Source organism: Bos javanicus, chromosome 16, assembly GCF_032452875.1.
Source record: "Bos javanicus breed banteng chromosome 16, ARS-OSU_banteng_1.0, whole genome shotgun sequence".
Lineage (NCBI taxonomy): Eukaryota > Metazoa > Chordata > Mammalia > Artiodactyla > Bovidae > Bos > Bos javanicus.
Window position 1 is genome coordinate 64,172,203 of NC_083883.1, and position 26,165 is coordinate 64,198,367.

At 41.6% G+C, this 26,165-nt stretch overlaps 1 long non-coding RNA gene across 1 annotated transcript in view; it reads right to left on the bottom strand.

Annotated features, from left to right (window-relative positions):
• Positions 1 to 14,567, bottom strand: part of LOC133228067 (uncharacterized) — a 41,656-nt gene extending 27,089 nt beyond the window's left edge. Inside the window, exon 1 of the long non-coding RNA XR_009730047.1 lies at positions 13,928 to 14,567. This is a non-coding gene — a long non-coding RNA (uncharacterized LOC133228067). The remainder of the gene's footprint in view (positions 1 to 13,927) is intronic.
• Positions 14,568 to 26,165: the final 11,598 nt, after the last annotated feature.

Here is a 26,165-nt window from a genome sequence, read left to right on the forward strand (position 1 = left end):
GCAACTATACTCCAATAAAAATTAATTTAAAGAAAGATATAATGTGAATAGAAAGAAGTGAGGAATAGGGGTGGGGGGCAGAGTGAGGAAACACAAAAATTTATTTAAGTATCTGTAAGTGTTTAAATAAGGAAGTTATGGAATGCTACCCAAAAATGAATTAAAGTTGTTATGTGGGGACCTGGAAAGAGGAGTCAGGAACTAAAAGGATGGGGAATAAGAATGGGAACAAGACTTTTCAGTGTATACCTTTTGTAAATTTTTGAGCCCTATGAAAATACTACACATTTAAAACCTTAAATGGTATGAAATAAGAGTTCATAAGATAGAAATGAATCCTGTCCTCAAAAACTGGGGACATGTTGTTGCCATATTACATTCTACATTCTACATTCTGGAAAATAGAGCAGGTATTAAAATATGTATAATTGCCATATAAAAAGATCTGAACAAATGAAAAATAAGTTGCTTTAACTCCTGCAGCTCAATTCCAGAAAAATAAACGACCCAATCAAAAAAATGGGCCAAAGAACTAAATAGACATTTCTCCAAAGAAGACATACAGATGGCTAAAAAACACATGAAAAGATGCTCAACATCACTCATTATCAGAGAAATGCAAATCAAAACCACTATGAGGTACCATTTCCTGCCAGTCAGAATGGCTGTGATCCAAAAGTCTACAAGCAATAAATGCTGGAGAGGATGTGGAGAAAAGGGAACCCTCTTACACTGTTGGTGGGAATGCAAACTAGTAGAGCCACTATGGAGAACAGTGTGGAGATTCCTTAAAAAACTGGAAATAGAACTGCCTTATGACCCAGCAATCCCACTGCTGGGCATATACACCGAGGAAACCAGAATTGAAAGAGACACATGTACCCCAATGTTCATCGCAGCCCTGTTTATAATAGCGAGGACATGGAAGCAACCTAGATGTCCATCAGCAGATGAATGGATAAGAAAGCTGTGGTACATATACACAATGGAGTATTACTCAGCCATTAAAAAGAATACATTTGAATCAGTTCTAATGAGGTGGATGAAACTGGAGCCTATTATACAAAGTGAAGTAAGCCAGAAAGAAAAACACCAATACAGTATACTAATGCATATATATGGAATTTAGAAAGATGGTAATGACAACCCTGTATGCGAGACAGCAAAAGAGACACAGATGTATAGAACAGTCTTTTGGACTCTGTGGGAGAGGGAGGGTGGGATGATTTGGGAGAATGGCATTAAAACATGTACAATATCTTATAAAAAAAAAAAAAACAAATTTTGCTCATCCCATGTGAGATTAAAATGATTTCTTGTGCTAGTTTTTTTTTTTTTTTTACAAATAAAAATACACTAGTGAAAGAAAAAAAAGAAAGAAAACCTTAAATGGTATGAAATAAGAGTTCATAAGATAGAAATGAATCCTGTCCTCAAAAACTGGGGACATGTTGTTGCCATATTACATTCTACCCTTGAAAAGAACTCAGACTACTTTCACAAAGATTATCTCATTTATCTTCACAAAAACCCTGAAAAATTTTAAATGGGCATGGAAATGGGGGTAGAGCAGCAATCATCAGTCTGATATAAGTTGCACAGATCACATGAAACTGGAATTAGGTTTGTCCTCCCTGGATCTTCAAAATAGAAAAGAACCAAAGTATAAGGATAAAGAGAGAGAGGGTAATTCCCTGGTGGTCCAATGGTTAGGACTTCATGCTTTTTCTGGCAAGGTCACGGGTTCGATCCCTGGCTGGGGAACTAAGATCTCACAGAGAGACAGAGAGAGAACATTAGACTCAACAGGATGAACTTTTAGAACAAAAACCAGTCTACGGGAGGCCTTAGAAATAGCAAATGACTGGGTCATCTCTATATAAAATCTTGGTGGAGTGTGCAATTCAGCAGGCATTTACTGAGCTTAGATTGTGCTAGACCTAAAGGTAGAATGGAGTTAAAGATGAACAAACCACATTCTTCGATATGGTTATCTCTGCATGGGAGGAGAGGGTTACCTGGTAATACGTGTAAAGATTTAAATTGCCTGCCTCCTAAAACCCAGAAATTTCATTTTATGGTATCTATATATACAAAAGAGGCATGTATATAAGAATGATCTGTGGATCATGTTTCTTCAGTATCCTAAATTAGAAATGACCTATGTCTCAATTAATAGGGGATTGACTGGCTAAAGAAGCTAGAGTAATATATTCATATTAGGAAATATCAGGAAGCAGTTTAGAAATAGAAAGTAGAAGACACCTTGAGAAAGCTACATGTAATAAAAGAATAAATTGCCAAAATATACAGTTGAATTGGAAAGGGAAGAAAAAGGTTGAAGGACCATCCATACAATACAAATGAAATTTTTAAAAAGCTTTATATTTTCCATGGGCATATATAAATGTATGAAATATGCAGGAAAAGTTCTGAAGGAAAAGAAAAAAGTGATAACAATGTTCACTTCCAGGGACTGGGAAAAGAAATGGTGAAAGGATGCCTTTAGCCTTCTCTGTAATGTTCTAAATTTTTACAAGGCCAGTGAGTTTATGGATCATTCATTTAATTAAAATAATTGCTTTCATGTGTGTGCTAAGTTGCTTCAGTCATGTCTGACTCTTTGCAACCCTATGGACCATCGCCCACCTGGCTCCTCTGTCCATGGGATTCTCCAGGCAAGAGTACTGGAATGGGTTTCCATTTTCCTACTCCAGGGGATCTTACTGACCCAGGGATCGAACCTGCATCTCTTACGTCTCCTTCATTGGCAGGCGGGTTCTTTACCATTAGCACCACCTGGGAAGCCCCATACTTAAAAGCAAAAAAGAGAAGGCAGCATCCTTTCTCAGTAATGCTAAGAGATGCAAAAGCTATCTTTAGACTACGAGAAGAGCCACATACTAAGGATCATGGAGCAAAAACATCTTCTGAGCAGTTTGGTACCTTGATTATATCCTAGCACTGCTGCACAGCCTGGGCAGTTACCTCTGACTTCTTCCTTTTTAAATTTTTTTTAAAGAGACATATTTCTTTGTTAACTTGAATGTTCTCTTTTTCTCTTAAAAAAAATTTTTTTTTTTACTTATTTATTTGGCTGTGTTGGGTCTTAGTTGTGACATGTGGGATCTGGTTCCCTGACCAAGGATCAAACCTGGGCCTCCTGGCATTGGGAGTGCAGAGTCTTAGCCACTGGAGAAGCATGGAAGTCTCACCTCTGACTTCTTCTTGTCTGAGAAAAATAAACCTTTCGGTTAAGGCCACAGTCAGGGTCCTTGCTGACAAATGTGATCTAACAATCACACAGGACTCTAGAGAGGTTCACTTTGGGGAAAGAATAGAGATGCCAGAAAGGCCTTAGCCAAGTCTGGCTTTGAAAATGTAAAGGAATTGCTCCTGGACTCCAAGGTCCCTTGGGACCACCAGGTCCAGAGCATGTGCCAGACACACCGGGAATCGGACGGAGCCACAGCCCTCAAAGACTCAGAGAAACATGGAATGGAGGGAGGGGGCATGCATGGGGCTTCAAATCCCCCTAACCAAAAACACAGAAGGACAGTCTGCTAGAAAGCTGCGTGTCTGCAACTTGACTCCAGTGTTTACGGCCATAGATCCCACTCTACACACAGCAGCAGCAAGTGTGGCAGGGGAAGGGCTGGGGCTTTGGCAGCTGTTTGTTTGAACCTGCCTGGGCAGCTCCCTGAACACTTGTTTCAAAAGCAGGCAAAAGATGGGGACATTTCAGGAGTTCCCAAAAAGAACTTAGGAGAAGGGAAAAGAATGGCACACACCCTGGAAATGGATTATGTTCTCCAAGGCAATCTTTGTCCTTTCAGATAAGCCAAATCTCCCCTGATGGGATTTCCATGATATAGGAGGGAAGCGTGCAGGGCACAACCTTTAAAACAATGACAGAACCATAGGACATGATAAAAAACTGAGTCCAAGATGGCACAAGGTTCAACTTCCAGTGGACCTTCAGCCTCATTATATGTTCATTGTTATACACATACAAACTAAAACTTAAAACTCAACATTCAAGATCGCCCCATAACTTCCTGGCAAATAGAAGGGGAGAAAGTAGAAGCAGTGACAGACTTTATTTTCTTGGGCTCCAAAATCACTGCAGGTGGTGACTGCAGCCATAAAATTATAAGAAGCTTGCTCCTTCAAAGAAAAGCTATGACAAACCTAGACAGCTATTAAAAAGCAAAGACATCACTTTGCCAACAAAGGGCTTACTAATCAAAGCTATAGTTTTTTCCAGTAGTCATGTATAGATGTGAGAGTTGGACCATCAAGAAGGCTGAGTGCCAAAGAATTGATGTTTTTGAGTTGTTGTGCTGGAGAAGACTCTTGAGAGTCCCTTGAACTGCAAGGTGATCAAACCAGTCAATCCTAAAGGAAATCAACCCTGAATATTCACTGGAAGGACTGATGCTAAAGCTGAAGCTCCAATACTTTGGCCACCTGATTTGAAGAGCCAACTCTTTGGAAAAGACCCTGATGCTGGGAAGTATTGAAGGCAAAAGGAGAAAAGGGCAGCAGAGGATGAGATGGTTAGATAGCATCACCAACTCAATGGACATGAATATGAGCAAACTCTGGGAGGTAGTGAAGGGCAGGGAAGCCTGGCATGCTATAGTCCATGGGGCTGCACAGAGTCAGACAGCACTTAGCGACTGAACAACAACAAGCTAAATGGCACAGCCAGCAGTGCCGTGACAGTTCCGAGGCCAACTATAAAAGGCCAAAAAATGGGCGGTGGCTCAAGTCCTGGAACTGATACACAAAAGTTTGACCATAAGCATTTGTTTTTCATGTGATACCTGCTCCAATACAAAAGCTTATGTAGAATGAACCAGACTCTGGGTATTACCCTCTCTCACATCTTCTGGGATTTCAGCAAAGGGAACCATGATAGGGACTGGAGTTAGGAAATTAGGTTTCAAATCCTGGCTCTGCCTCTTAAGCAAATCACATCATTTCTTGGAACCTCAGTCTCTTCATCTGCTAATTGAGAATAGTGTACCTGTCACCTAGAGGAGGAAGTGGCAACCCACTCCAGTATTCTTGCCAGGATAATCCCATGGACAGAGGAGGCTGACGGGCTACAGTCCATGGGGTCACAAAGAGTCAGATGCAACTGAAGCCACTGAGCACACGTAGAGGAGTTGTGAGAATCAGATGAATGTGCGCTGAGAGCAAGTGCACCCAGATCAAGCTTTGCATGAAGTTGGCCTTCATAGACTGTTGGTCACATCTGAATCTGGGGAGATGGGCAGCACCACTCTCTGAGCTGGATTCCTAGAGGGTCTTAGTGGCAGCATCCGGTTGAAAGAGAGCCCTGGGCTAGTTGACTTGAAGCTATATTTGCATAGCAAACACACTGTTTTTGTTTTGTTTTACTTAAAAGCTCTACCATTTCATAATATAAAGTTCCCTATTAAGAAATTAATTTTAAACATTTTCATCATAATGTAATACATTCTCACCTTACTAAACATTTTTAAATGTAGGAAAATCAACCATAGTTCTAGTATTTAATTTTAACATTTAACATATTTTTTCTAGTTTTTTTCAATGTGTGCTTTTTTTTTTTTTGACCTTGGTAAAGATGCTGGTAAAAATTAATTAGGTTCTATTTTCTCCTAGGACAAAATTTGTAAATATATATATGCTTGTCTATAAATAAATATATATATGAGGTGAGATAGAGAGAGAAAGAGATAGGGAAAGAGAGGGAGAGACAGAGGTTTATTTTAAGGAGTTGGCTCATGCAATTGCAGAGGCTTGGCACGTACAAAAGAGGTAGAGATTCACAGAAGAGTTGCAGTTTGAGTCACAATAGAATCCCTTCTTGCTCAGGGAAAGTCACTCTTTTTTTCATTAAGTTCTGCAACAGATTAGATGAGGCCCATCCACATTGTTTCTCAAAGTCCATCAATTTATTTTATTTTATTTGGCCATGCCCCAAGACCTGTAGGATCTTAGTTCCCCAACCAGGAATGGAACCTGTGTCCCTTGAAGTGGCCACACAGAGTCCCATTCACTGGACTGCCAGGAAATTCTCAAAGTCCATCAGTTTAAATGTCAACCTCATCCAAAAACACCTTCACAGAGGGACTTCCTTGGTGGTCCAGTGATTAAAAATCTGGCCTGCAATGCAGAGGATGTGGGTTCTATCCCTGGTCAGGACACTAAGATCCCACATGCCTCGGGGCAACTAAGCCTGTGAGTTGCAACTACTGAGCCCTAGAGCTCTAGAGCCCATCCTCTGAGAAAGCCCTCGCACCCCAGTGAAGATCCAGTACAGCCAAGGTTTTTAAAAAGAAAAAGATATAACACAAAAATGCCTTCACAGAAACAGAAACCATGGATGGGCACCATGGGCCAGCCTAGTTGACATATAAAATTAACCCTTTGTAACACCTTTTTATAAATGAAAGCCCTGAGGGTCTAATGGAGCTCTGTATAAGCTGCTTCTCATACTATAAAGGTATTTGCGTAAAACTTTGTGGAAACCATGGCAGCTGTTGAACTCTGAGCAAGTTTAGCTTAATTCAAGGAAGAGTTTTATAACAGCTGTGTGTGTGGAGTGATTTTACTATCTGCAGTCAGCAAGCTCATTGCTTTTGTTTAGATTATATGATGAAGACAGGAATACGTGGAGCTGATGGAAATTGGGTAGGAGGTGCTTAAAGCACATGACTTTCCTTAGTGAGGTCACGTGGCTTGAATGAACCAGGTGAGACAGTGATAGCCTGATGGTGCTTCTTAAGGAGACAGTGTTCTTACATGTTTCTCTAGTTCGTGTCCTCTGGAAAGCCTGCCAGCCCAACCCTACTGCTTCGACAAAGCTCCATCACCCTCAGGAGAAGGCTTGAGGCAGCCGAGGCAATAAAGGGAATTAAAATTCTGGCAAAGGTAGAAAAAAACTTCAGGCCCAAGTCCCATTCCCAAAGAATGGGAGTTGGAACCATGAGCCCTGCTATTTCTGTCTTCTCAGAGATTACAGTGTACGGCTGGCAGGCATATCTAACAAGAGAAATTTGTAGACCGTGAGAGCCAGTAGGTCATAGGTTCCGAGGAAGGCTCAGCCCCACCCCTGCCACACCTCCCAATACACCACCAGTTGCCTCCGTCATCAGCAGCTTTAGTCATCTCCAGCCTAAGATAGAGGTTGTCCAGAACCTTAACTGGAAAGGTCAGTTGATTTAAATAGCTGTGGCACTCACAGCAACTTTCCTGGCATAAGAAAGGAAACCCAAGCCGCAATAGATGATGTACCCAGGGCGCTACCTATGGTTGCAGGAACAGAAACGGAGGCTACCGAGCATTCGTTTGATACCGGCTGTGTTCCCTACGCATGTGCTTTGGCACATCCACAGAGTGACCTTACTTAATCCTGAGGGCTGTATATCATTGTAACCATGTTGTAGGTGATGGAAAATCTCAGCAGGATTAAATGACTTGCCCAAAGGCAAGAAGATCAGACATTGCTCCTTCACTGACTCAGTGCTGAAGACTTAGACCCATGTGCTTAAAAAATGTAGGCACTTTTTTCCCCCGGAAAAGATGATAAATGCATGCTTTTTTTGTAAACTCCAAACTGTAGAGAAAAACAACCACAAACAATTCTCTCTTATCCCTGTCTCAAGTAAGTCACTATCAGTACTTGTAAATTTTATCGGGAATAGTCTATGAATATAAGCATATAAACGTATTTGGAAGTGTGTGTGTTTTTCGTGCGTCTGCTTTTTGTATGCACCCCCTTGCTTTTTCACTTGGTCCAGGGGACTTCCCATGTGGTCCAGTGGCTAAGACACGATGCTCCCAGTGCAGGGGACATAGGTTCAATCCCTGGTCAGGGAACTAGATAGATCCCACATGCTCAGCGGGGCTAAATAAACTTAATCAGAAGCTACTGTATAGCACAGGAAAGTCTGCTCAATGATCTGTGGTGACCTAAATGGGAAGGAAATCTAAAAAAAAAAATGGATATGTGTGTGTATTTATATATAACTGATTCATTTTGCTGAACAGCAGAAACTAACACAACATTGTAAAGCAGCTATACTCCAATAAAAAATTAAAAAAAAAAAAAAGAAAGTCTGCTGATTACAAGCCAGGAGTTCTAGAGAGCACAGTGGAGAGGTCAGTTGTGGGGAAGGGAGGAATAAATTGGTCCACGTTAGGGGATATGTGGAATACAGGGATATGAGAGACCCTGTGATAAAGGCTGAGGTTTGGAGCTCTGGCTGGATTGGGAAAAAGAGGGATGGGGACTTGATGGAATTAGTATTGGGTGGTCCATTCAAAATGCAGTCCAGAATATTCCTAATTCCTGAGTGAGGAGACTAGGCTTTGTAGCAACAGGCTCCTTGGGCAGCTTGGGGTGTTATGAGTCCCACTTTACAAGTATAGGGAATTACTCTTGATGAACTTATGTAAATTGATGCCAGATGGAGAGTGAGCGAGATCCTTTGAGTCCAGAACAGGAGTTGGCCCACACTCTGAAGCTAAGAGGTGTTTCCAGAATTGTATGGGATGGTTCTTTTTTTTCGGCTGTGCCGAGTCTTAGTTGTGGCAGGTGGGATCTTTAGTTGCAGCATGTGGGATCTAGTTCCCTGACCAGGGATAGAACCCGGGCTTCCTGCACTGAGAGTGCAGTGTGTTAGCCACTGGACCACCAGGGAAGTCCTTGGGATGGTTCTTAAAAATATGTACTCGCTCTCTCCCTCCTCTAGAGGTGGGCATCCCTGATTCTGCAAGTTTCTAATTTGCCCTATTAGCGAAGTTGTAAAAAGAAGATAGTGCTGGGAACACAGAACTCTTCGGTTAGTTTGGAATTGTAGAGGACCATCTTTTATATACATGATTGTTTGAAGAAACATGATGTTTGAAGAAAAGGTGGAGGGGAAGTGAAAGCTTATTACTGCTGCTGCTAAGTCACTTCAGTCATGTCCGACTCTGTGTGACCCCATAGATGGCAGCTCACCAGGCTCCCCCGTCCCTGGGATTCTCCAGGCAAGAACGCTGCAGTGGGTTACCATTTCCTTCTCCAATGCAGGAAAGTGAAAAGTGAAAGTGAATTCGCTCAGTCGTGTCCGACTTTTAGCGACCCCATGGACCGCAGCCCACCAGGCTCCTCCGTCCATGGGATTTTCCAGCAAGAATACTGGAGTGGGGTGCCATTGCCTTCTCTGAAGCTTATTACTAGTTTAGTCTAATATATCCCTACCAGTTAAAAACAAACAGCATACAAATAAGTCCATTGCATTTTGAAAGCAAAAATTCTATGGTCAAGGAATGCACTAACTCTATGGCTTCCCTGGTAGCTCAGATGGTAGAGAAGCCACCTGCAGTGCAGGAGACCGGGTTCAAGCCTTGGGTCAGGAAGATCCCCCGGAGAAGGAAATGGCCACCCACTCCGGTATTCTTGCCTGGAGAACCCCATGGACAGAGGAATGTGGTGGGCTACAGTCCATGAGTCAGACACGACTGAGACACGGAGTCAGACATGCAAAGAGTCAGACACAACTGAGCAATTAAGCACGAAGGCGAAATAGGTTGCCTCTTAGGTTGCTAGTATGTACTTAGGTGTGAAGAGCCCAGGAAACTGAGAATCATAGTGGAAAGTTCAAGATGGTTGTTTTTCTTCTTCATTCATCTGGTCATGTTAGCTCTTGTGGCAGTTCTTTCAGAATATGATACAATCTGGACTTCCCTGGTAAGTCCAGTGTTGAGAGTCATGCTTGCCAATGCAGGGGACATGGCTTTGATCCTTGGTCCAGAAGGATTGCATGTGCACAGCTACTGAAGCCCAGACACCCAGAACCCGTGTTCTGCGACAAGAGAAGCCACTGCGGTGAGAAGCCCGTGCGTAGCAATGAAGAATCAGCACAAATACATATACACATACATATATAAAATTTTTTTAAAGAATAGAATAATTATCGTTACACTTAGTCTTTTCGTATCACAAAAGGAAAGTGATAATGAAATTATGTCAAATGGATTTGACATACAGGTATCCCCCACTTTTCAGAAGTTCACCTTATTCTAGGTTCCTTTATCAGATCAGATCAGATCAGATCAATCGCTCAGTCGTGTCCGACTCTTTGTGACCCCATGAATCACAGCACGCCAGGCCTCCCTGCCCATCACCAACTCCCGGAGTTCACTCAGACTCAGGTCCATCAAGTCAGTGATGCCATCCAGCCATCTCATCCTCTGTCGTCCCCTTCTCCTCTTGCCCCCAATCCCTCCCAGCATCAGAGTCTTTTCCAATGAGTCAATTCTTCACATGAGGTGGCCAAAGTACTGGAGTTTCAGCTTTAGCATCATTCCTTCCAAAGAAATCCCAGGGCTGATCTCCTTCAGAATGGACTGGTTGGATCTGCTTGCAGTCCAAAGGACTCTCGAGAGTCTTCTCCAACACCACAGTTCAAAAGCATCAATTCTTTGGCACTCAGCCTTCTTCACAGTCCAACTCTCACATCCATACATGACCACAGGAAAAACCATAGCCTTGACTAGACGAACCTTTGTTGGCAAAGTAATGTCTCTGCTTTTGAATATGCTATCTAGGTTGGTCATAACTTTCCTTCCAAGAAGTAAGCATCTTTTAATTTCATGGCTACAGTCACCATCTGTATTTTGGAGCCCCAAAAAATAAAGTCTGACACTGTTTCCACTGTTTCCCCATCTATTTCCCACGAAGTGATGGCACCGGATGCCGTGATCTTCGTTTTCTGAATGTTGAGCTTTAAGCCAACTTTTTCACTCTCCTCTTTCACTTTCATCAAGAGGCTTTTGAGTTCCTCTTCACTTTCTGCCATAAGGGTGGTGTCATCTGCATATCTGAGGTTATTGATATTTCTCCTGGCAATCTTGATTCCAGCTTGTGTTTCTTCCAGTCCAGCGTTTCTCATGATGTACTCTGCATATACATTAAATAAGCAGGGTGACAATATACAGCCTTGACGTACTCCTTTTCCTATTTGGAACCAGTCTGTTGTTCCATGTCCAGTTCTAACTGTTGCTTCCTGACCTGCATACAAATTTCTCAAGAGGCAGGTCAGGTGGTCTGGTATTCCCATCTCTTGAAGAATTTTCCACAGTTTATTGTGATCCACACAGTCAAAGGCTTTGGCATAGTCAATAAAGCAGAAATAGATGCTTTTCTGGAACTCTCTTCCTTTTTCCATGATCCAGTGGATGTTGGCAATTTGATCTCTGGTTCCTCTGCCTTTTCTAAAACCAGGTTGAACATCAAGAAGTTCACGGTTCACGTATTGCTGAAGCCTGGCTTGGAGAATTTTGAGCATTACTTTACTAGCGTGTGAGATGAGTACAATCGTGCGGTAGTTTGAGCATTCTTTAGCATTGCCTTTCTTTGGGATTGGGATGAAAACTGGCCTTTTCCAGTCCTGTGGCCACTGCTGAGTTTTCCAAATTTGCTGGCATATTGAGTGCAGCACTTTCACAGCATCATCTTTCAGGATTTGGAATAGCTCAACTGGAATTCCATCACCTCCATTAGCTTTGTTCGTAGTGATGCTTTCTAAGGCCCACTTGACTTCACATTCCAGGATGTCTGGCTCTAGGTCAGTGATCACACCATCGTGATTATCTGGGTCGTGAAGATCTTTTTTGTACAGTTCTTCTGTGTATTCTTGCCACCTCTTCTTAATATCTTATGCTTCTGCTAGGTCCATACCATTTCTGTCCTTTATCGAGCCCATCTTTGCCTGAAATGTTCCTTTGGTATCTCTGATTTTCTTGAAGAGATCCCTAGTCTTTCCCATTCTGTTGTTTTCCTCTATTTGTTTGCCTTTGATTTCAGGAAAGACCTAAAGACCTAGTACTTGTTTTGGTAACAAATCCAAAGAGGATTTTTGCTTTTACAAAAAAAGTCAAAAATTGAGAGTAGCGTTCAGTGTTTGTTTTGCAGGAGACTTGGTAGAAACAGCACGTACCCCCCACACCCAAGCAGAGTGGCAATGCCAGGCTCCTTCCCAGGGAGCCACACTCCTCATCTCAGCATCAAGCCACTCTATCCCTTTTGTCTGTTTTATTTTTGTTTAAACTTTTTATTTTATATTGGAACATGCTGTGATAGTTTCAGGTCCACAGCACCATGACCCAGCCATACATATACATGAATCCATTCTCCCCCAGACTCCCCTCCCATCTAGGCTACCACATAACATTGAGCAGATTACCCTGTGCTAACAGTATGTCCTTGTTGGTTATGTATTTACATTTTTTAATTTATTTTTTATTCATTTATTTTTGGCTGCATTGGGTGTCTTGCTGCGGGGGCTACACTCTAGTTGCGGTTTGTGGGCTTCTCGTTGCAGAGCACAGGCTCTAGAGTGCACAGGCTTCAGGAGTTGTGGCTCATAGGCTTAGCTGCTCTGCAGCATGTGAAATCTTCCCATACCAGGCATCAAACCCATGTCCCCTGCATTGGCAGGCAGATTCTTAACCACTGGACCACCAGGGAAGTCATGGTTATCCATTTTAAATATAGCAATGTGTACATGTCTAACCCAAACTCTCTTAACCATCCCTTCCGTCCACAAGCCGCCATAATTTTGAACTGTGTCTGTGAGCACTTGTGCTTTATCTCAGTTTACTTTGTGTCCCCATTAGCAAGACGTGTAGCGAGGTGATCGCGTCTTTGATTTACGCCATTTCGAGTTAGGAGCGGTTTCAGAGGAACACGCCGAGGAACCGAGAAGTCAAACTTAACCTGAGTTAGAAACGTTCCGTTTCTGAAACATAAAGACAAAGGAGTAGGAGCCAAGGACGCAAAATAAAACTGGCCACATCACAAAAAGTTAAAACAAGAGAAAGGGCTCTGTTACACTTGTAAGTAACTAAAATTAACGTACGACAGTGTCACGTTGCGCGAGTTACAAAGCACTTTCATTTACTATGTCCCCGAAGCAGCAGTGGTAGGCTCAGGACAGTTATCACTGCCATTGCCATTTTTAAGGATGACAGACCACAGAGTTCCAGGAACCTGTGGAACTGGACTGCCTGGGATCAGATCCCAACTATGCCTTTACTCACGTGTGGCCTTTGGCAAGTGGCTTAATCTTTATGTGCCTCAGCTTTGTCTGTAAAATGGAAATAACAATAGTAACTGTAGCTCAGAGGATTCTTGTGGAGCTAAATGGATCCACAGCACCTAGCAGAGCGAGGCTCAAGAGGGCGGGGATATATGTATACATAGAGCTGATTCACATTGTTGTACAGCAAAAACTAACACAGCATTATAAAATAACTGTTCTAATAAAAACAAACAAAAAAACAAAACAAACAGAAAACAGCACCTAGTATGCAGTAATTACTGATGCCAGGAGGAGAATTAAAAAAAAAATACAAAAACTTTGCACACAGTCTTTTATTATAGAGACTTTTGTTTATACTTTTTTTTAAAGCACATGCCTAAAAGATAAAAGAATATAAATGAGTAACTCAGCTCTATTAAGAATTCATCCACTCATTCAACACTTATTGAGTATCTACTAGGAACTTGGATAGATGTCAGGAGATGCCAAAGATAGGGTAGAGAACTCTGAATTTACACACATAAAATGCTATTTTACTTCATCTGCTTTAATTAAATGAAATCTGAAGCCAATAGTAGTGATACTGAGGTGCACTGGTAGCTTCAGCAACCTCATACTCCCCATCAGAATCCCTACTCAGCCACTCCAAATAGATTTACAAGCTAAGTAAAAGGTGTCCTTGCTCTGCAAACGCATCTCCAGGGTGAGTCGTCTGACTGCACTGACAACTCAAAAGCTGCCCTCCTCGCCTCCTCTAAGTGGTGCTCTTGGTGCACTTCGAGCCTGGGTTGCTGGGTCCCTGGCCTGCCCAGAGCTGGAAAGAAATTCAGAAGAATTACCTGGTGCCCAACAGAAGGAAAAAGCGGCAAGCAGCTGCTGCAGGTGATGTCAATGCTTGCAGTCCCTGGAAGCACATGGCCGGCTCACTGCTCTGGCCCAGCCTCTTCAGGTGAATCCTGTCTCCTTCCTGGGCCCTAAAACAATATCCATGTCTCTTCTGTCTTGAAGAGTACTTCCTTTAAATCTTTTCAGACGTTCCCTTTCTTGGGGAGCCCGTTCCCTGTAAGATTTAAAGTGTTTGAGCTTTCACTTGAGGACTGCTAGGCTTCCAGTAGCTTCAGATTTCCACCCGGCTTCAGTTTCCAGCCAGCAACCCAACCTTCCCCTGAGGCAAAAATCCCAGCTAACCACCTGCCAAGTGGGGCCAGCTGGGGGCGGGGCAGGGGAGGACTACCTGCTAAAGTGCTCTTGGAACCACTCTCAGTAACCTGAGCACGATAGAAGCCAGGATACTGTACACTGGCTGATTGCTGCCCTAAGTTTTTAAAACACAAATTTTAGTAGTGAGACTGGTAAGCTTTTTTTCTTTTAAATTTATTCTCAGTCGGAGGATAATTGCTTTACAATGCTGTGTTGGTTTCTGCCGTACAACAAAGAGACTGGTAAGCATTTTTTTTATAAGAATAGACATAAAATCTGTAAACATCTAAGTCCCTGCTATGTGCTAAAGGCCATGCTTGAGGCTAGAACAGACCAGAGACCAGAAACCACACAATTCCTCTTCTCAGAGTTAAGTGGGAAGAGAGGTGATGAACAAGTTAATTTAGAAATCAAACACTCTATTGTTTAGAATTACACGTGTGCCAAGCCATAAAGTGAAGCAAAGGACTGAGTAATGCGAAATTTAGGCTGCAATTAAAGAGGGAAGGTGAAGCAATGGGGCAGAGGCTGTACTGGGAGGGCTACATTTTTTTTTTCCCCAAATCCTTTTTTTAAAAAAAACTTTTCATTTTATATTGGAGTATAGCCGATTAACAATGTTGTGTGACAGTTTCAGGTGAACAGTGAAGGGACTCAATCGTACATATACATGTATTCATTTTCCCCTACTCCCCTCCCATCCAGGCTGCCACATAACACTGGGCAGAGTGTCATGTGCTGTACAGTAGGTCCTGGTGGGTTATTCATTTTAGACATAGCAGTGTGTACAGACAACCATAAATAAGTTCATTCTCTAACTCTGAGTCTCTTTTTGTTTTGTAAGTTCAATTGTCACATTTCTTTTTAGATTCCACATATAGGGGATGTTATATGATATTTCTCCTTCTCTGTCTGACTAATTTCATTCAATAAGACAATCTCTAGGTTCATCCATATGCTGCAAATGGCATTTTTCATTTTTAACGGCTGAGTACTATTCCATTGTGTGTATGTATCACATCTTCTTTATCCATTTCTCTGTTGATGGACATTTAGGTTACTTCCATGTTTTGACTGTTGTAAACAGTGCTGGAATGAACATTGGGGTGCATGTATCCTTTCAGATCATGTTTTCCTCCAGATATATACCCATGAGTGGGCTTTTAGGGTCATGTGGTAGCTCTATTTTTAGTTTTTGAAGGAACCTTCATATGTTCTCCATAGAACTGTACCAATTTACATTCCAACCAGTGGTGTAGGAAGGTTCCTTTCTCTCCCCACCCTTTCTAGCATTTATTGTTTGTGGATTTTTTGATAATAGCCATTCTGACTGGTATGAGGTAGTATCTCATTGTAGTTTTGATTTGCATTTCTCTAATAATTAGCAATGTTGAACATCTTTTCATGTGCCTATTGGCCATCTGAATGTATTCAAAGAAATGTCTATTTAGGTCTTCTGCCCATTTTTTGAGTGGTTGTTTGCTTTGATGCTGTTAAGCATCATGAGCTGTTTGTATTAATAAATTTTGGAGACTAATCCCTTGTCCATTGCATCATTTGCAAATATTTTCTCCCAACCTGGGGTTGTCTTTTCATTTTGTATATTGTTTCCTTTGGTGTGCAAAAGATTTTGAGTTTAAGTAGGTCCCATTTGTTTATTTTTGCTTTTATTTCCATTATTCTAGGAGACAGATTTTTTTTAAAAAAAGATATTGCTGTGATTTATGTCAGAGAATATTCTGCCTTTGTTTTCCTTTAGGAGTTTTATAGTGTCTGGTTTCACATTTAGGTCTTTAATCCATTTTGAGCTTATTTTTCTGTACTGTGTTAAAGAATAATCTAGTTTCTTTTTTTTTCACATGTACCTGTCTAGTTTTCCCAGCACCATTTGTTGAAGAGACTGTCTTTCCAACATTGTGTAGTCTTGCCTCCTTTTCATAGCTTAATTCACCATAGGTACATGGGTTTATTTCTGGGTTTTCTATCCTGTTCCATTGATCTAGATTTCTATTTTTGAGTAAGTACCATACTGTTTTGATGACTGTAACTTTGTAGTATAGTCTGAAGTCAGGGAACCTGATTCTTCGAGCTCTGTTTTGCTTTCTCAGAGTTGATTTGGCTATTCAGGGTCTTTTGTATCTCCATAAAAATTTTGAGGTGTTTTTTTTTTGTTCTAGTTCTATGAAAAAATGCCATTGGTAATTTTTAGGGACTGCATTAAATCTGTAGATTGTCTTGGATGGTATAGCATTTTGATAATATTGATTCTTCCAGTCCACAAACATGGTATATCTTTCCATTTGTTTGTGTCTTCTTTGATTTATTTCATCATCATCTTATAGTTTTTGGAGTACAGGTCTTTTGTCTTTTTAGGTAAGTTTATTCATAGGTATTTTATTCTTTTTGATGTGATGGAAATGGAATTGTTTCTTGAATTTCTCTTTCTGATCTTTCATTGTTAGTGTAGAGAAATGCAACAAGTTTCTGTATATTAACTTTGTAACTTGCAACTTTACCATTTTCATTGATGAGCTCTAGTAGTTTTCTGGTAGATCTTTAGAATCTTTCTGTATATAGTATCATGTCATCTACAAACAGTGACAGTTTAACTTCTTTTCCAAGAATTCCCTTTACTTCTTTTTCTTCTCTGGTCGCTATAGCTAGGACTTCCAAAACTATGTTGAATAAATGTGGCAAGAGTGGACATCTTGTCTTGCTCCTGATCTTACAGGAAATGCTTTCAGCTTTTCACCATTGAGTAGGATGTTAGCTGTAGGTTTGTCATATATGGCCTTTATTATATTGAGGTAAGTTCCCTCTATGCCCACTTTCTGGAGAGTTTTTATCATAAACTGATACTGAATTATGCCAAAAGCTTTTACTGCATCTACTGAGATGATCATATCATTTTTACTCTTCAATTTGTTGATGTGGTGTATCACATTTGTTGATCAGTGGATATTGAAAACTCCTTGCATCCCTGGGATGAATCCCACTTGATCATGTTGTTGTTGTTCAGTCACTAAGATGGATCTGACTCTTTGCAGCCTCATGGACTGCAGCACACCAGGTCGCTCTGTCTTCCACTCTCTCTTGGAGTTTGTGAAAATTTATGTCCATTGGGTCAGTGATGCTATCTAACCATCTCTTCCTTTTCCTTTAGTCTTTCCCAGCATCAGGATCTTTTCCAATGAGCCAGCTCTTTGCATCAGGTGGCTAAATTATTGGAGCTTCAGCTTCAGCATCAGTCCTTCCAGTGAATGTTCGGGATTGATTTCCTCTAGGTTTGATCTTGGAGAAGGCAATGGCACCCCACTCCAGTACTCTTGCCTGGAAAATCCCATGGACGGAGGAGCCTGGTGGGCTGCAGTCCATGGGGTCGCTAGGAGTCGGACACGACTGAGCAAATTCACTTTCACTTTTCACTTTCCTGCATTGGAGAAGGAAATGGCAACCCACTCCAGTGTTCTTGCCTGGAGAATCCCAGGGACGGTGGAGCCTGGTGGGCTGCCGTCTCTGGGGTCACACAGAGTCGGACACGACTGAAGCGACTTAGCAGCAGCAGCAGCAGCAGGTTTGATCTTGCAGCTCAAGGGATGCTCAGGAGTCTTCTCTAGCACCACAATTCAAAAGCATCAGTTCTTCAGTTCTCAGCCGTCCTATGGTGCAGCTCTCACATCCATACATGACTACTGGAAAGACCATAGCTTTGGCTATATAGACCTTTGTAGGCAAAGTGATATCTCTGACTTTTAATATGCTGTCTAGGTTTATCATAGGTTTTTTCCCAAGAAGCAAGCATCTTTTAATTTCATGACTATAGTCTCTGTCCGCAATGATTTTGGAGCCTAAGAAAATAAAATTTGTCACTGCTTCCACTCTTTCCTCTTCTATTTACCAAGAAGTGATGGAGCCAGATGCCATGATATTAGTTTTTTGAATGTTGAGTTTTAAGCCAGCTTTTTCATTCTCCTCTTTCACCCTCATCAAGAGGCTCTTTAATTCCTCATCACTTTCTGCCATTAGAGTGATATTATCTGCATATCTGAGATTGTTGGATATTTTTCATGACAATCTTGATTCCAGTCTGGCATTTCACATGGTGTACTCAGCATATAAGTTAAATAAGCATGGTGGCAATATATAACCTTGTTGTACTCCTTTCCCAATTTGGAGCCAGTCCATTGTTCCATGTCTGATTTTAAATGTTGCTTCTTGACCCACATACAGGTTTCTCAGGAGACAGGTAAGGTGGTCTGCTACTCCATCTATTTAAGAATTTTTCATGGTTTGTTAGGATTCATACAGTCAAAGGCTTAATCATGGTATATGATTTTTTAATGTGTTGTTAGATTTGGATTGCTAGTATTTTGTTGAGGATTTTTGCATCTATGTTCATCAGTGATATTGGCCTGTAATTTTTTTTGTGGTATCTTTGTCTGGTTTTGCTATCAGAGTGAGGATAGTCTTATAGACTGAGTTTGGAAGTTTTCCTTCCTCTGCAATTTTTTGGAATAGTTTCAGAACGATAGGTGTTAACTCTTCGCTAAATGTTTGATAGAATTCGCCTGTGAGGTCATCAGGTCCTGGACTTTAGTTTGTTGGGAGTTTTTAAATCACAGTTTCAATTTCAGTGCTTGTGTCTGGTCTATTCATATTTTCTATTTCTTCCTGTTTCAGTCTGGGGAGACTACCTTTCTAAGAATTAAACAATTTCTTGAGACTGGTAAGCTTTTTAATGCCAACAAAATTTTAGAAAAGTCATGAAAGCAAATTATCATGTGGTAATTAGAAACAAAAGGTCTGATCACAACAAATAGACTAAGAACAAGTCATGGCAACCTGGCCACTTTTCTTTTCTTTCTTTCTTTCTTCCTTCCTTTATTTTCTTCTTCTTTTTTAAAATAGTGTCATTAAACTAGTAGATAAGAACAAAATTTGTCTCGATTCCAGTAAGAAAAAAGTCTCTTGTGAGTAAACTAAACAAATCGAAAATAATGTAAACTGGATAAATGAAGGTTAAATGGATTGGTATCTGGTGAAACAATGAATATTCAGTGTTAATTGATGAATTGATTCCAACCTGAAAGGAAGATTTTTCATAGTTTTACAGCGAAATATTCTACTTATATCTGCCTCCATTCTGTTTTTTGTCATTTATTTGATTGAAGAATTTATAGTAACACAGTTATATAATTTGCTAGTGACTCAGAAAGGAGAAACAAGATGAATTCAAAAAGGTAACAGTGACTTGAAAAATTTGTACCAAAATCAATAAGGTGATTTGTAACAAGGATAAACTTTAAAAAAAATTTATTTTATATTGGATTATAGTTCATTTTAATGTTGTGTTAGTTTCAGCCATACAATAGAATGATTCAGTTATACATATACATATAGAAGTTCTTTTCTCAGTTAGGTTATTATACAATGTTGAGCAGAGTTCCCTGTGCTGTACATGGGTCCTTATTGATTATCTATTGTATTTATTTATTTATTAACAGTTTATTTTCTATTGGATTATACTTGATTTACAATGTTGTGCCAGTTTCCTGTGTATAACAAAGTGATTCATTTATTCATATACATGTATCTATTCTTTTCCAGATTTTCTTCCATTCAGGCCATTACATAATACTGAGCAGAGTCCCTGTGCTATACAGTTGGTCCTTGTTGGTTATCTACTTTAAATATAGCAGTGTGTACATGTGAATCCTAAATTCCCAATTTATCCTTCCTACACCTGTCTTTCCCCTTTGTTAACCATAAGTTTGTCCTCTAAGTCTGAGAGTCTGTTTATGTTTTGTAAAAGTTCATTTATATCATTTTTTAGATTCCTTTATGTAAGCGATATCATATGATATTTCTATTTCTCTGACTTAGGATAAATGTTATATTCTTATGAAGACCTAACCTGAAAATCAGGAGCACAGTATATGTTGGTTTAAGAGCAATGCATTCCTCCTGTCAAGGGTTTTAATAGACTGCAAAGTAACAGGTGTGATAAGACTTTCAAAAAGTCAGCAAAATTTTTCTTACATTAATTAGAAGTTTAATGTCTAGAAGAAGGAAGAAGCAGGCACCTACTGTAAAATTACACCTATTAGAATTGTCCTAGGGAATCAACCTTTTAGAAATGGATCAATGATCCAGAAAATATCTAGAGGAATCAGAACAGGCTGGGGAAAGATCTAGAAGTCATTATAGAACAAAAGTAACTGGGAATGCTCAATGTGAAAAAGAAATGACTCAATGTAGACATGAGTCCTGTGTAATTTCAGAGGGCGGAATGAGGATAAAGATGAAAAGAGAAAAGAAAAGATAACAACAACTGCAAAGAAGCAAATTTTTCCTCATCATGAAGAAAAGCATAAAGCATTTCATAAACAGAAAGGGCTTTCTTATGATAGAATGACCTCCCTGCCTTATAGAGCTTGAGCATAAATTGCATGATCGCCTTTAATGGATGCTCTAAAAACAGTTCCTGAACTTGGAATTCTGCACAAAACGACCTGTTGGGAAGGAATTTTTAAACCTGATTCCCTGGTTGGGCTTCAGGAAGACTTTGAACACACTGAAATGATAAATAAAGCATATTTGAGAAGGGTATCCGTAACTGTCCATAACTCCTTCTGTTTGTATGTTTTAACCAGAGTGTCCAAGAGAGGAATAACCCAAAGAAAGTTTAGGTGACTGCCCTAGGCTGACTTCCAAGTTCAGATATTCTAGGATTCACATTCCTGCACCAACATCTTTGATACCAAAGGTCAGTGCAACATCTGGCCTGGGACATAGAGGGGTCATCCCTGCTTCAGTACCACTGCTTTTGGCTTCAGCTTTCATTCGACTGAAGTAAATGAAACCAAGTGACACTTTGTGGGTACAAACTCAGAACCCTTCCCCCTGTCTTTGGCACCTGTCCCTGATGACTACTCAAGTTCCTGCAAGTGGGTGAGGAAGTAGGTAAGACTGGGCTCTAATTTTCTGAAATATGGCAGAAGAGAAGGCCTCGGGTCTCTAGAGACCTCTGGGGCTTTCCCACTCACCAGCCCCTGACCCATGAGGTCAGCGTGGAATTGTGTTGGAGGCCGAGTGAATGGAGGCAGTGCCATGCTGGTTTGTATGCCACTGAGAACACTGTGCTACACCACGCAGCTGCAGCCTCCTAGGACACCAGTGGGTCCTGGGTGATGCCTGCAGGCAGCTGGCACTCAGCAGGCTCCTCCAAAAATGGTGACCCGAAGGAAGCCTCCAACCCAGCTCAAAGGAGGGAAAGAGAACTTTGTAGGTAGCATATCTCATCTCTGGAGACCAAGAATATATGAACAAGCAAGAGAAATAAATAGTCTCCCTATCTCCACGTTGGACAAGACTTAGCGACTAAACAACATCACCTCCACTTGACCCTCCATTTTTTCTCCCACTTTTCCCCTCCTTCCTTCTTGCCCTCTTTCTATATTCTTGCTCCACTTCTTCTTCTCTTTTCTTTGGCACCAAGCAGGACCCTGATTCCCCAACCAGGGGTTGAATGTCTGCACCCTTCTTTGGGAGTGTGGAGTCTTAACCACTGGACCACTGGGGAGGTCTCATCTCTCCATGTTTTTGATTGCTCTTCCCTTACCCTTCTGTTGTGATGTCTCAGTTAGCTCAGCGTTGCTGTTCAAAATTTTAGTTACATAATATGGCTCATGAAAGCAAAATAACCCTGCTGCCTGCCACGCTGTGCTGGGTGAAACTCAAATGGAAGGAAAACAGCCGGTGCTCAGTGCTTCTGAGCTTTCTTGGACTCTTTGCCAGGAGGATAAGCAGAAATCACTATAGAGAGGGAAGTGAAAGTCGCTGAGTCATGCCTGACTCTTGGCAACCCCATGGACTGTCCATGGAATACTCCAGGCAAGAATACTGGAGTCTTTCCTTTCTCCATGGTATCTTCCCGACCCAGAAATCGACCCGGGGTCTCCTACAAGAATCTGCCTGCAAAGCAGGAGACCCCAGTTTGATTCCTGGGTCAGGAAGATCAGCTGGAGAAGGGATAGGCTACCCACTCCAGTATTCCTGGGCTTCCCTTGTGGCTCAGCTAGTAAAGAATCCGCCTGTAATGTGGGACACCTGGGTTTGATCCCTGGGTCAGGAAGATCCCCTGGAGAAGGGAAAGGCTACCCACTCCAGTATTCTGACCTGGAGAATTCCATGGACTGTACAGTCCCTGGGGTCACAAAGAGTAGGACGCAACTGAGCGACTTTCACTTTCACTTAAGTAGAAAAGGGCTGACATGTTCTGAGGGCACCAGACATCTGTCTCTTGAGATGAACTCAGTCAGGTCTTGGAGCTTTCCAGTCTGTTTAAAGGCAGAGAAGAACAGGTCAGAGACCAGGGACAGTGGGGGTGGAGTGAGTGGTGGCAAAGAGAGACTCAGTGATTAGATACATGTGAGATCTGAGATGAGAACCTTCCATTCTTTCCATGCTCTGTCACCACCTCCAGAATAAGTCACGTCTGGAATAATTTCTACTGAAAACTGCACAATCCACACTAGCTTAGTAGCCCCTAGAAGCATTTATTGGTTTCTCAATAGTTGTGTAGACAAACAGCAGGACCATATCAATAGTTTCAAGCTCCCAGAAGCGACTGACGTTAACCTTATCCCCTGGGAGATGTCCCTGGCTCCCAGATCTTGATTATTCAGGCAGAAATATTAATGCAACACCACAGGGGTCTCTCCTGGAAATGCTGTGGTAAGAACATAGAGGTTTTTGGGGGGTTCCCAGTCTGTATTTGTTCTGCTTAGGATTTGCTTTTTTTCCCCTAAGTATCGATCGGGAGAAGGGATGATCTATAATATCAATTTTTAGGATTAGACAGGAACTAGGTTTAGTGGGAACCCATCTTATTGTGTATATATCTTCTCCAAACATTTTAACCCAGGTGAAATATGGATTACAATGACCATCAAGGGCATCTTTGACAGGAAGGAAACCTCTCACAGAGGAGCATGAAGATTTGGACTTGTAGTGGAGCTAATATGAATGCAGGGGTTGCACTTGGCTTTAGAAAGCCTATAGGAGCCCAGTCTGGGAATTCATTTTATATGCACATACACACTCTGGGGCTTTTTGGTCCCTGGAAATGTTGCTTCTATCTTCTAACCTGCCTGCTCCGGGTTCCCTGTATGGCTCCCAGAGTACCTGTGTGCTGTTGGGGATGGAGAAAGGGAAGGAAGTGACCATATCACCCTTCACGCCCAATTGAGTGCAGACACTGAATGGGAAATCCCTGACTCCACTCTGTGACAGACAAGTGGGAATAATTAAAAACAGGAATCAAAGGAAGGAAACAAAACACCATAAATAAAACACTTGCTCCCCAGGTAATACTTACTATTGTCTCAGGGCCAAAGCTGCCCATCCTGATATATTTAAGGATTTGCCCACAAAGTCTCTGATACTCCTCCCCTCAAGAGGCGGAGCTTTTCCTTCTAAGTGTGGACCAAATTTATTTTATGTTTTATTTTATATATTTATTTGGCTGTGCCAGGTCTCAGGTGCTACATACAGAATCCTTAGCTGTGGAAGGTGGGATCCAGTTTCCCAACCAGGGCTCCAACTTGGGTCCCCTGCATTGGGCATCCAAGCCACTGGACCACCGGGGAAGTCCCAAGTGTGGAACAATTGTAGTGATTCACTTCTGGCATACAGAGCATGGCAAAAGTGATGGAATGTCACTTCTAAGATCAGGTTATAGAAAGAGTATGTCTCCCATCTCCCTCTCTCTTTCACTTTCTTTTTTGCTTTACTCACTGTGAAGAACAACATGTCATGAGTGGCACTGTGGAGAGGCCCATGTGAGAAGGAACTGCAGCCTCCTGCCCAGTCATGTGACTGAGTTTGGGAGCAGATCCTACAGCGCAGTCAGATCTTCACATACTGCAGCCCTGACAGCTTGACTTAGCCTCCCAAGAAACTCTGAGGCAGAACCACCCAGCTAAGTCACTCCCAGATTTCTGACCCCAGGAAACTTCTTGTTGTTTAGTCACTAAGTCATGTCCTATTCTTTGCAACCCCATGGACTGCAGCCCGCCAGGCTCCTCTGTCCATGGGATTTCCCAGGCAAGAATACTGGAGTGGGTTGACATTTCCTTTTCCAGGAGATCTTCCCGACCCAGGGATCAAACCCATGCATCCCCTGCTTGGCAGGTGGATTCTGTACCACTTAGCCACCTGGGAAGCTATTGAGACAGTGATGGGTAATACACGTCAATGCTTTCAAAGTGGAGAGTCCCTCAGGGGTGGAGAGTACTGGGCTGATCTCCCTGGGGAAGATTGTCATCTGCTTTAAGACTCCTACCCATAAGCCAGAGTCTTCAAACAGAGAGAAATTTTTGAACCTAGAAGAAATGAGTTTTAAATAGGTTAAATATTCCTATTATTACTCATACTAAAACATTGTCATATATCTCCCCCCCAAAGAAATGCTATGTCAAGGTATGACTTGTTCATTTCTTTCAGACTTCTCCAACATCCCTAACTTTTTTAATTCAGCTTTGAACGTTGATCACAAACAAATAACTGTCAGTTGAAATCACTTGTCTCCCAAGAAAGCAAATTCAGCCCTTAACTGCTTCATTTCATTGTTGGACATGGTTTACTGCACAAAGTGAGAAATCCAAAAGGAATTTCAGGGTTGTGCATAGCTTATCTCAGGCCGATTCTATTAGGATGGTGCCAATTTATGTACAAATGAATCATTTAATGCCAGATAGTCTAGAGATCAAATTGCCAACATCCATTAGATGATCGAAAAAGCAAGAAAGTTCCAGAAAAACATCTATTTCTGCTTTATTGACTATGCCAAAGCCTTTGACTCTGTGGATCACAATAAATTGTGGGAAATTCTGAAAGAGATGGGAATAACAGACCACCTGACCTGCCTCTTGAGAAATCTGTATGCAGGTCAGGAAACAATAGTTAGAACTGGACATGGAACAACAGACTGGTTCCAAATAGGAAAAGGAGTACGTCAAAGCTGTATATTGTCACCCTGCTTACTTCTATGCAGAGTACATCATGAGAAACACTGGGCTGGATGAAGCATAAGCTGGAATCAAGATTGCCAGGAGAAATATCAATAACCTCAGATATGCAAATGACACCACCCTTATGGCAGAAAGTGAAGAAGAACTAAAAAGCCTTTTGATGAAAGTGAGAGAGGAGAGTGAAAAAGTTGGCTTAAAGCTCAACATTCAGAAAACTAAGATCATGGCATCCGATCCCATCACTTCATGCCAAATAGATGGGGAAACAGTGGAAATAGTGGCAGACTTTATTTTTTTGGGCTCCAAAATCACAGCAGATGGTGACTGTAGCCATGAAATTAAAAGACGCTTACTCCTTGGAAGCAAAGTTATGACCAACCTGGACAGCATATTAAAAAGCAGAGACATTACTTTGCCAACAAAGGTCCATCTAGTCAAGGCTATGGTTTTTCCAGTAGTCATGTATGGATGTGAGAGTTGGACTATAAAGAAAGCTGAGTGCCAAAGAATTGATGCTTTTAAACTGTGGTGTTGGAGAAGACTCTTGAGAGTCCCTTGGACTGCAAGGAGATCCAACCAGTCCATCCTAAAGGAGATCAGTCCTAAGTGTTCATTGGAAGGACTGATGTTGAAGCTGAAACTCCAATACTTTGGCCACCTGATGCGAAGAGCTGACTTATTTGCAAAGATCTTGATGCTGGGAATGATTGAAGGTGGGAGGAGAAGGGGACAACAGAGGATGAGATGGCTGGATGGCATCACTGACTCGATGGACATGAGTTTGGATAAACTCCGGGAGTTGGTGATAGACAGGGAGGCCTGGTGTGCTGCAGTCCATGGGGTC